The sequence below is a fragment of the Dermacentor albipictus genome, chromosome 2, assembly GCF_038994185.2.
Source record: "Dermacentor albipictus isolate Rhodes 1998 colony chromosome 2, USDA_Dalb.pri_finalv2, whole genome shotgun sequence".
Taxonomy (NCBI): Eukaryota; Metazoa; Arthropoda; class Arachnida; order Ixodida; family Ixodidae; genus Dermacentor; species Dermacentor albipictus.
In genome coordinates, this window is record NC_091822.1 from 143,693,936 (window position 1) to 143,705,264 (window position 11,329).

At 46.7% G+C, this 11,329-nt stretch overlaps 1 protein-coding gene across 3 annotated transcripts in view; it reads right to left on the bottom strand.

Annotated features, from left to right (window-relative positions):
* LOC135904640 (uncharacterized) overlaps window positions 1-11,329 on the bottom strand; it is a 66,266-nt gene that overhangs the window by 23,066 nt on the left and 31,871 nt on the right. The window contains exon 1 of one of the 3 annotated variants that reach the window (XM_065435504.1): window positions 2,666-2,781. The exons of 1 other annotated variant lie outside the window; for it this stretch is intronic. The gene's annotated coding sequence lies outside the window, so the exon portion shown is untranslated. Of the gene's footprint in view, window positions 1-1,536; window positions 1,950-2,665; window positions 2,782-11,329 lie in introns of those variants that run through there. One more of the 3 variants, XM_065435505.2, reaches the window with a different exon arrangement.

The following is an 11,329-nucleotide window of genomic DNA, read 5'->3' on the forward strand; positions in this document are numbered from 1 at the left end:
TCACGTGGTGTAATGCTACAGCTATTCCACCCCTAAAGCTGTTATAGAACGCCCCTCTAAGACCATCAGCACTCGGTCACTTGCAGGGACAAAGTTCGTCAATCGCTTCCTCGATTTCTGAAAGGCTTATTGGTCTGTCGAGCGCCTCACAGTCCTCGTCTGATATTGTTGGTATTAATGGCAAGAAGTCAGTCCTAAACCTTACAATATCACTTATCTTTTTTCCCCATTATACTTTCATAATAAGACTCAAATGCGTGCTCAATCATTCCAACATCATAAGTGACTTCCCCATGGTACCTTATTTCCGTTATTTCTTTGGAAACCGCGTGTTTCTTCTCGTCACTTTCTGCTCGATTGGTATGCGTCTCTCCCATCGATAAACTCTCTGCCCTTGCCCTTAATACTGCACCCCTGTACTTTTTTTTATCTACGACTTCAAGCTACGACATCACTTCTTTGATTTCTTTCGAAACTAACCCAGGCGAAGAGCTTTCTGCGCAGAGCATGCATTGTAACCTGAGGTGCAATTACTCTTCACGGTCTCTTTATTTTTAATGATGGACTACGTATGCTCTTTCAACTGCGGTGAATTTAACGTCTCTTTAGAAGAGTTCCCAATCTGCAATGAACGCTGACGTAGTTGTGCTGGGCAAATTTACGAGCTTTTCTTGAACTGCCTTTTGGGAAACATGGCCTTGCAAAAGCTTTTCATTTAGCCTCCATAAGTCCCAACTGAATTTTGATGCCTTTTGTTTCTTTCCCATGGTTGACATAATCAGGCAATGATCACTAAAACTAACAAGTAAGACTTTATAACTTGAAAATAAAGGTACAAAGGTTAACGGAGAGTAAATTCTGTCTAGCCTGCGTTGACACCTGCCTTGGTAGTGCGTATACATGGCATGGTTTTCGCTTGACGACACATAACCAATGTCTTCAAGTTCTTATTCCCGCAGAAGCGAACTTAAAAGCACGACACTTTTATCACAAACACTGGTCAACTTAGATTTATCTTCTAGAAAGCAAACACAATTAAAATCACCCAGTAAAATGACATGCCTTTCACAATTCAAGTACTGCTGATCACCAAAAAGGACTTCCCGCTCCCGAGCTACGTTCGGAGCATAAGCACACAGCCCTTGGAGACATCTCTGAAAAAATAAAATTGCGGAGGACCATTGTGTCTTTAATCGAATGACGTGACTGCTACAACTACAGCAATGCTGCAATGCAAAAAAAAAAAGAAAATAAGGCAGCCCAAGACCTACCCGCCGTGTGACATACACATACAGTATACCTGGGGCGGAAAACGTTAACCATTTGCTCCATGTATTCATCAGTTGCAATTTTTGCTTCTTCAACGGCCAATATGTCAATACTATTTTGAATAAGAATATAGTTAGCTTGGCACTGCCTTCTACGCCCGCTTAGCCCGCGCACGTTCGACGTCACGACACAAAAACCAGTCGAAAAGTTAATTGTCATTTAACGAAAGGAGAATATAAACCAGTTACCGCATATCGTCTGTCTTACATCTGCTACGATGACTCGACGGTCTCGGGAGGTGGACCATGATTTGCTGGACTTCAAAGCACAATGACGACGGCCGACGCACATCCTGCCCACAAGCTGCAGTGCCCAGACTTCACAACTTTTGTTATCCCAGGAACGCCTACGCTGACGCGGAGGCGTCTGGGTTGTAGTGCGGCGTTTCGCCGGAACGCCGGGCTTGGGCTTGAACGCCCGCCGGCGTCCCGGGGTAGCTTTCGGTGGACGCTCGTCACTCCCGGGCTCTCTGTCTTTTTCCTCATGCTCATCCGTCTCTCCTTGAAGCCTCTTAGCAGCTGCACTCCTTGACGTTGGCATCACGGGGTCGTCAGTGTCGTGCTGTTCTCCGGTCATGACTTCTGCTGAGGTGCAAGTTTCTTTGGCCTCATTTCCCTCGACCTCTATTGAGTTTGTTGATTCTACCGTGTCATCCCACGTGTGTTTCCAACCATCTAATGACTTGGCTTCATTAACAGGCGTTGCCTTCTTCAGGGGCGTTAACACCGAAGACTGGGCTTAATCGTGGCCGAAACGACAACAAAGCCCACAGCGTGCACATGGTAAACTGCACTCGCGCCGTATGTGCTCGAAGCCACGACATCGGAGGCAGAGGGGAGCTCCGCGTGCGACGTGCACAAGAGCGACATCTTCCACTACTCGCAGCTGGTGGGGCAAGTCCTCAGCGGTGATGCCCACCTTCAGCTTAATAGTGACAGAACGGGTAGTTGACCCTTTGTCAACGCATCCTTCTACCCACCAGCTGTCCCTGGTGATCTCAGTCACGTTTTCAAAAGGCGACAAAGCAGTGCGAACGTCATCGTCAGGTGCACCGTGAAGAAGCCAGTGGAACTTGGTACGGACGCCTCGGTCACACGGGTCGACAACCGCACAGCGGTGATCCTTGGCATCAAAATCGCCTGCAGCCGGAATCCTCTTTTATCCTTCTTCGTCGTTGAATGTAAACGCCCACAGATGGCTCATTTGATATACACCCAGCGCAACCATTTCCGGCATGAGAGACAACCAAGTAAGAGCGTCTCGATAATGTTACACTCTGTAAGGCCTCGCCTTAAGTCGTCACCATGTAAAAAAACCGTATGCAAAACGAACGTACCTGTTGGCAGCGTTTGTAAAAATCAGTTGGTAGTCCTGTCGACCTGATACCATGGCCCAAATGGTCTGCTGAAGCCGCTCGTGAAGAACCCGACATTTCGCTTCCGCTCACCTCGCTGGCTGAAGAGGAAGTCCAGGCCAAGGACGCATGCATCGTCAAGCGATCTGAAACGCCCTTATGAATTTATCGCGGGCGCGAAACGCCTTGAGACGCTTGGCGCGTTTTGATTTGGCCACCTCAAGAAGCTCTATCGTTGCAATTAGTAGCGAATGTGCGTGTTCACGGCGTCTTCTGCGCTTCGAAGAATATAGATTGCTCGGAAATTTACAACAATAAGATTTATGTAGCGTAATATACAAAGCCACAAGAACGTCAGAATCCACGAGCACAAAGATAAGACAAATACATGTACGTCCCATCGTTCCTATGGTACAGGACAACGGGTGCAGTGCCAGAGTTCTCTCTAGTATATTATAGGAAAATCTACGGTATGCACAACGGTACTGTGTATGAAACTTCGGTAGAGACACGACAGCTCAAGTGTGGGAATTCGAATGCGTTATATAGACCCTTTCGTGAAATGTTTTTAGAGCGCAGCTCTTGGGCGCCCGTTCCTGCGTTGAGCGTCGGTGTCGGCGCCCCTCGTAACGGAGCGAACGAGCGCAGCGGGAATGAAAGACGGCGACAGCGAAAAGAGCACGAGGACGAGGGTGCAGCGGAAGCATGAGGAGAACATGAGGGAACAATATGATAAGAAGAAGCCGGAGGGAGCGGGTGCACACCACGTCGGCTCCGTTTTCCACGGATGTTCCTGTAGCGCAAATCTCCAAAAAGCCACCCGTTATTGCACGCCAACGGACTCAGCTCATTCTCAGGAACAAGTGGATACAGAAACCCAGGTGGGATTCCCATTTTTCAAGCCTCTACGACAATATTTTGGCAGGCCCTCGTGGTGGGAGAGCCGCGAGGACAAGTGCCGGAGCCGGCTTCCTCAACAATTGCCGATCATTTTCTCAATAAAGGAAGTCACCGTAGAGGGGCGCAGGATATCACAGGAAGAAATGCATGTAAGCAAAAGATGAAAGGAGGTCAGACCCGGAAGATCAGACCGGCAAACCTCCCAGCATCACGAGAGCACTTTGTCGCCGACGCGGCTCGAGAAGCGCTACACTGACCCGAGGAAAGGCAGGCTAGAGAAATTACGCAAGGCAAGCAGAATGCCACATTTGCGAAGAGGGGATTACAATATTGTGATCAGACCCCTTGGAGGACTCAAAATATGCGAGCACTGTATACTTCACCTCACAGCTGCGTACAACATGAGGCAGGCATTCCTCAAGACGAAAGGGGGGGAGGACATTGTCTGCCCCAACAATTATCAAAATATCCTCATCGGCAGTACATCGGATCAAGACCGTGCAAACAAATCACAGGAAGTAGCACGTATCAAGATTCAAGACACGTTTTACGAGATCAATGCTTACGAGACAGCGCCTCTCATGACGGCCAAAGGAGTCATCTGAGGAATCTTATTCGACGAGGGGCCAAGAGACATCACAGCAGTGGTGGTTACGAGCAAAAACCGAACGGCGATAGCAGCAAAGAGACTCAGTAATACTGCCAAAGTGATTGTGCTCTTTGAACGAGACAAAGTGCCCACGTACGTCCGATGCAGGGCAGCGCGACTCCCTTGCTCCATGTACAGGAAACAAGTGGATTTCTGTCACCAATGCAACAGACTTGGAAACAGAGGGGATGTATGTCCCAACCCTGACAACAAGATTTGTGCGGGATGTGGAACACCAAAACCAGATAAGTACCATAGGTGCCAACCTAAATGTCAGTTATGCGGCGAGGACCATCCGACCGCAGACAAGACGTGCAAAGCCAAATTCAAAAAGCCATTCATCGTTAAACAGAGACAATGGCACAGACTGCACCGAGAACGACAAGAAAAACATGAACATGCTACCTCAAGAGAAGACAGGGCTGAGTCTCGCGGAACGCCTGGCCACCCAAACGCCAGAGAACGACGCTCCAGATCGAGAACAAGGTCTCCATCCACCACCTGATCCTTATCCCGGTCCGGCTTCAGGACACCGGGAACACGACCCGGATCTAGATCCAGGTCCAGAACTAGGCCATCCTCTTCTGCAAACCAGACGAACGCGGTGAGCTGGGCAGACGTGGTCGATGGCGTGCGCCCAGGGGCTGGCGCGCAGACTGCCATTAATAACGAGATAAAGCAACTAAAACACGAGAACGCGCAGTTGAGGATTTTGCTAGCACGTATGAACCATGAAATAAAAATTCTCATGAAGGAAAAAAAACACATAAATCAGATACCTCCCGCTCCACACGTGAGCACGAAAGAGCCATCTGTAAAACCGGACAATAAGATGGACGAAGGGGATGACGCCCCTCAACTCAAACGCAAGGCCAAAGCCAAAAGTGATAAACAAGATAACGCAGTGGTAGATAAAGGATTAGCCGATCTTCAAAATACCCTAGTAGAGACACAAATGGTAAATGAAATACGGGACGAAATGATGAATCAAATGGCTAAGGCAATAGCAGCAATTATGAGTAGATTAGACATACTAGAGGCAAACCAGTCACCAGGTAATGGACTCCCCTCCGTTGCGTCGGAAGCACCACAATCCTTAACCACTTCACAACCACATGATTATATAAGATCAGCTTCTCTCCAACCTACCGTCTCCCTTCCATGATCGCACCCGAAATGAGACGCGCTAAAGAAGGGTTCAGGATATGGCAGTGGAATTTTAGAAGTTACGAAAACAAAAAGTCAGTTTTGCAGCAGTATATAAAAGACAAGGATACACTGGGCGTCATAATTATGCAGGAAACACGGGATTGCAAAGCTAGCAGGATACAAATATTTTCGCTCTGCTGTAGGGGACGCCAGGGCATTAACCACGCTGATAAAAAGGAACATAACTTGCGTGGAGCACAACACAGGCATAACACACATTGACATTATTCTATTGGAGCTCATCCCACAAAAAAAAGACAGGACGTACCTTATTTATTCTCAACATTTATAGCAATCCCAGGCTACCTAAACACAAATTCAAGAACCCATTCCAGGAGACGTTGCAACTTGCTGGTGAAAATCTGGTAGTTATAGAGGAGACTTTAATGCCCCACACACTACGTGGAGATATTTTTATACCAGAGCAAAAGCAAGGGACTTACGGAACGACTCGCAAGAATTAGGCCTCACGCTCGTCACAGACCGCGCCACTCCAACCAGAGTAGGCACGGCGCTAAACAGGAACACAACCCCAGACCTAACCTTTACCAAGAATATTGAAAAGGCGACGTGGCACAGCACACTGGAAGATTTGGGTAGTGACTACAACATATTGGAGTTACACGTCAGAGAAGGGCTGAATATACCCAAGGAACGGCAGATAAAATTAGTAGACTGGGAACTATTTCGTAGAACGCGAGAGACGATAGAGCAAAGATTAATCGCAGACATGGAACAATGGACTAAGGAGCTCAGTGATGACGTCAAAGCTGCCACGAAAATAGCATCACCTGAATCTAACTTGGATAAATTAGACAGCAGACTTCTCTACATGTGGGAAGCTAAGCAGTCGCTTCAGCATAGACTTAGCGGTCAGAAGCACAACAGAAAGTTGAGAAAGCGCATAGCACTCCTCAACAAAAAAATAGAACATCCTAAGCAATTGACCAAATAACAAACGGACGAGATATGTAATTCAATGGACGGACAATTAGGCACCGGCAAAACCTGGCACATGCCCAGGTTCCTGCTTCGCCATGACAATAACAAGAAAAATCACATGCAAGCCATTAATAAGTTCATACACGCATATGAGGGCACAGAAGAGGAATTTCTCAATTAATTAAAGCAGAAATACTTAACGCCGCCCCCCCCCCCTTGCACCTATCCTAGCTACAACGGGAATACAAGCGCAAAATTAGACGAGAAGCTCACGCGGGCAGAAATCCTCGCGGCCCTACAAAAGTTAAACACCAAATCCGCCCCAGGCCAGGACAGTATAACCAACAAGACTCTCAGGAACCTTGATGATGAATCGATAGCCAAACTAACCGAATACATACGCGAGTGTTGGGTAAATGGAGAAGTGCCAGCTCAATGGAAGAAAGCGACGATAATGCTCATTCCAAAACCTGGTAAGAAGCTTAAGATCGAAAACCTCAGACCAATCTCCCTAACATTCTGCGTCGGAAAATTAATGGAACATGTAATTTTAAACAGAGCAGATAACTTCTTAGAGGATAATAACATATGCCCTGATACAATGATAGGATTTCACAAAACCTTTCGACACATGATGCGATGATCGAACTAAGCATCAGATAATCGATTATAAAACGCGCTCTACAAGGGCCATCTTAGGCCTTGATCTTAAAAAGGCTTTCGATAATGCCAACCACGCAACCATATTGGAAAACATCGAACGAATAAGACTAGGGCAACGGACTTATAACTGCATCAAGAGCTTGCTATCAGATAGGAAAGCAGTCATCTCCGTCGGAGGGCTCAAGTCACCCGAGATCTACATAGGGGGGAGTGCGGCACGCCGCAAGGCGCTGTCATCTCGCCAATGCTGTTTAACCTCGTCTTGATGGAACTTCCCGAATAATTAAATCACATAGAGTCCCTGAATAACACAATCTCCGCGGACGATATTACTGCCTGGACCTGTGATGGCAGCGACGGATCAATAGAACAACGACTCCAGACTGCAATTAACACAGTAGAGGAACAACTTATAGGAACAGGCCTCACATGCTCTGCAGAGAAATCTGAACTTCTCTTGTTCCGCCCCACACTTTGGGGCAGGCCTCCCAAAGGATACGACAGGAATAAGGCTCATGAGGATATCAAGCTACACACCAAGAACGGGCGGAATATCCCTATAGTCAACCAGCTGAAGGTGCTGTGCCCAGCAATGGAGAACAAAGGCACAAATGGGGAAACCATAAAGAAGTTAGACACAAAGGTAACAAAAACCATGAGATTAATCAAACGAATTGCTAACAAACACCAGGGTATGAAGGAAGAAAATATCATACGGCTGATATAATCCTTCGTAATCAGTCGGACCACATACATACCAGCCTTCCACAATTGGTTTGCAGCTGAAAAGACTAAAATTAACAACCTGATAAAAAAGGCATACAACCTAGCACTAGAAATTCCCATCAGTACGAGCACGGGTTTTTTGCTAAAGTTAGGACTCCACAACACACTGGACGAACTCGTAGAAGCACAAAAAACATCTCAAGCAGAACTACTAACGTAAACCAAAACGGGACGGCATATACTAAGCAAACTAGGAATGAGTTACCACAATCTATACGGGAAGAAAAAGGACGATAACGAGAGAAATTCGTGACAAACTCCTAGTACCAAATATACCCAAGAACATGCACCCAGGTTACAACGACGGCAGACGCAAGAGCAGAGCAGAGAAAATTATCCGAAGCTTTGGGTAGACTACTTGGGTAGACTTAGGGTACGCTGAAATGAAAGGCTGAAATTTATAGCACTTCATTACTCCTTTGCAAAAACATCGCGTCAAATAGATTTCGAAATGTTCGTTGCAACGGCCTACTAAATCAAGCAGCAAAGCTATTTTGTTGCCATTAGGAAGGCGTGTAGAAACTTTCCCCTTCCTGAATGAGCCTCCATAAACTGTCAAAGCAACGTTATGCCATTTAAGAATAAATTGCAAAGTATGGCTGCTTGTTGCCTGCAGACAATCGCTGATCTTGTACCAGCATTCTATTTGTTAGACAATACTCTTGACCATCTATAGAGGCCTAATACGCGCTAAGGGTTAAGCACGCATTAGGTGCGGAACTTCGGAAGCCAGTCCTGATGTCAATGTTAAGCACTGTGTATGCAAAATGGGTGCGAAGCCAAAATCTTCAAACGTTGAGCAGTGCAAGAGATACCGCTCTAGCCAATACAGCCACTCCGCGGCTACATAAAACGCCTGCGGATACATTTTGTGCTTAACTGACCACAACTAATAGCATTGTAGTGGCGCGCCATGCAGCAACGTGGCGATCAACCTGGACTACTTGAACCATCAGCAAAGGAGAGCACCCCTCGCCTCCCAGCACCGGCCCATCTACGTAAGAGGTTGCTCATGTAACTGGTGAGCACGTTACAATCGTGAACAGGTTATAACAATGATGTCACTTGAAGCAAACATCGTAATGTTTCTCGCACACCAACGCCTGTTGAACGTTAAACAATGTTAGCGAAAGTCTTATTTTTTCAGTGTTCACTGCTGTTTGATGGAAATGGTTTAGTTTGATTACAACACTAAATGGAGAAAATAATGATTCGAATCGGTTTGAACCAATTCAGGTTAATTCGTTTAACCAAAGAATATTTACAGAAATACAGCAAACTGCAAACATTTATATTACAGTACTAAAGGGCACTATAAGCTAGATTACGCGTGTCGGCTGCACTTACCATCGGGCGGTTTGAGCTACAACACGCGAGCGCATAACAAAGCGCTTTCCAAGTTTGAAAAGGAGCTCTCATCGGTGCGTTCTTGCATCTTATATCGTTGTCACACGTACACCTTGGATCGCGATCGGTTGCGATCCGGATGAGATTGCAAGATCACGAACAACAGTCCCTGCTACACGGTCTAACGATCCGGATGGAGTTGTAACAGTTTTAAAACTAGACGAGACTTTGGAGCTTCTGGCCGCGTTGCGTTGGTTTCTCTTGGGTTCCGAAGACCCATTCATTTGCCCTTTGGTTCGGAAGAGCATCAACTTCGGGGTTCTAGAATTGGAACGATAACAGCATTGGTTTGCGCGCCCGGGACGCAGCAGTTGTGAAAATAGATGGCTCTTGAATGCGAAAATGTCAATAACAAGGACTAAGGGCAGCATTGGACCATGTGTTGTGGGAGTGTGAAGCCGTCGGCTCCTCCTTCAGCGAGGATAGGTGGGCTGCGCTTTTGGGCAGCCCCGAACTCAATGACCAAACCCTGGCCGTCCAGAGTGCCCGCGATCGGGCCGTCAAGCTCGGCTTGGCGGTCCCTACGTGGGACTAGCCAGGTGGCGCGGGGTATCCCCTGCGTCTTCTCTGGAGCAAAATAAAGTTGCTTCACTCACTCACTCAAGCTAAAACTTATCACAAGTGATACCTACGATACCTAAAGGAATGCATTCTATAAAAATATAACAGGCTTAGAACAGATTGTAGTGAAGACAATGACTATAACAATATTTGTACTACTTATTTCTGCCCTTTTAAAACCGGTGGTGGTGAAATGACGCCAACCCAAGCTCAGCTAGCGTCTTCTTGCGTCGCCCAGAGTATTTATACCGGAGAAGCGGATTTTGTGGAGTCCTAACTTTAGCAAAAAACCCGTGCTCGTACTGATGAGAATTTCTAGTGCTAGGTTGTATGCCTTTTTTATGAGGTTGTTAACTTTAGTCTTTTCAGCTGCAAACCAATTGTGGGAGGCTGCTATGCATGTGATCTGACTGATTACGAAGGATTATATCAGCCGTATGATACTTTCTTCCTTCATACCCTGGTGTTTGTCAGCAATTCGTTTGATTAATCGCGTGGTTTTTGTTACCTTTGTGTCTAACTTCTTTATGGTTTCCCCATTTGTGCCTTTGTTCTCCACTGCTAGGCACAGCACCTTCAGCTGGTTGCCTATAGGGATATTCCGCCCGTTCTTGGTGTGTAGCTTGATTTCATCATGACCCTTGTTCCTGTCTTTTTTTTTTAAACTGGTGGTAGCGCTAAAAAGGACGGACACACGATGGAAAGACGAAACGACGACGAGGAAACGCGTTTCCTCACCGTCGTGTCATCTTTCCATCGTGTGTCCGTCCTTTGAAGCGCTACCATCAGTTTTAAAGAAAGCCTCACCAACTAGCCCAGCACCAAGTTTTATTGTTCCTGTCGTATCCTTTGGGAGGCCTGCCCCTAAGTGTGGGGCGGTACAAGAGAAGTTCAGATTTCTCTGCAGAGCATGTGAGGCCTGTTCCTATGAGGTGTTCCTCTACTGTGATAATTGCAGTCTGGAGTCGTTGTTCTGTTGATCCGTCGCTGCCATCACAGGTCCAGATAGTAATGTCGTCCGCGGAGATTGTGTGATTCAGGTACTCTATGTGATTTAATTTTTCGGGAAGTTCCATCAAGACGAGGTTAAACAGCATTGGCGAGATCACAGCGCCTTGCGGCGTGCCTAATTGTCCGTCCATGGAATTACACATCTCGTCCGTTTGTTGTTTGGTCAATTGCTTAGCATGTTCTATTTTTTTTGTTGAGGAGTGCTATGCGCTTTCTCAACTTTCTGTTGTGCTTCTGGCCGCTAAGTCTATTCTGAAGCGACTGCTTAGCTTCCCACATGTAGAGAAATCTGCTGTCGAATTTATCCAAGTTTGATTCAGGCGGTGCTATTTTCGTGGCAGCTTTGACGTCATTACTGAGCTCCTTAGTCCATTGTTCTGTCTGTGATTAATCGTTGCTCTGTCGTCTCTCGCGTTCTACGAAATAGTTCCCAGTCTACTAATATTATCTGCCGTTCCTTAGGTCTATTCGGTCCTTCTCTGGCGTGTAACTCCAATATGCGGTAGTCACTGCCCAAA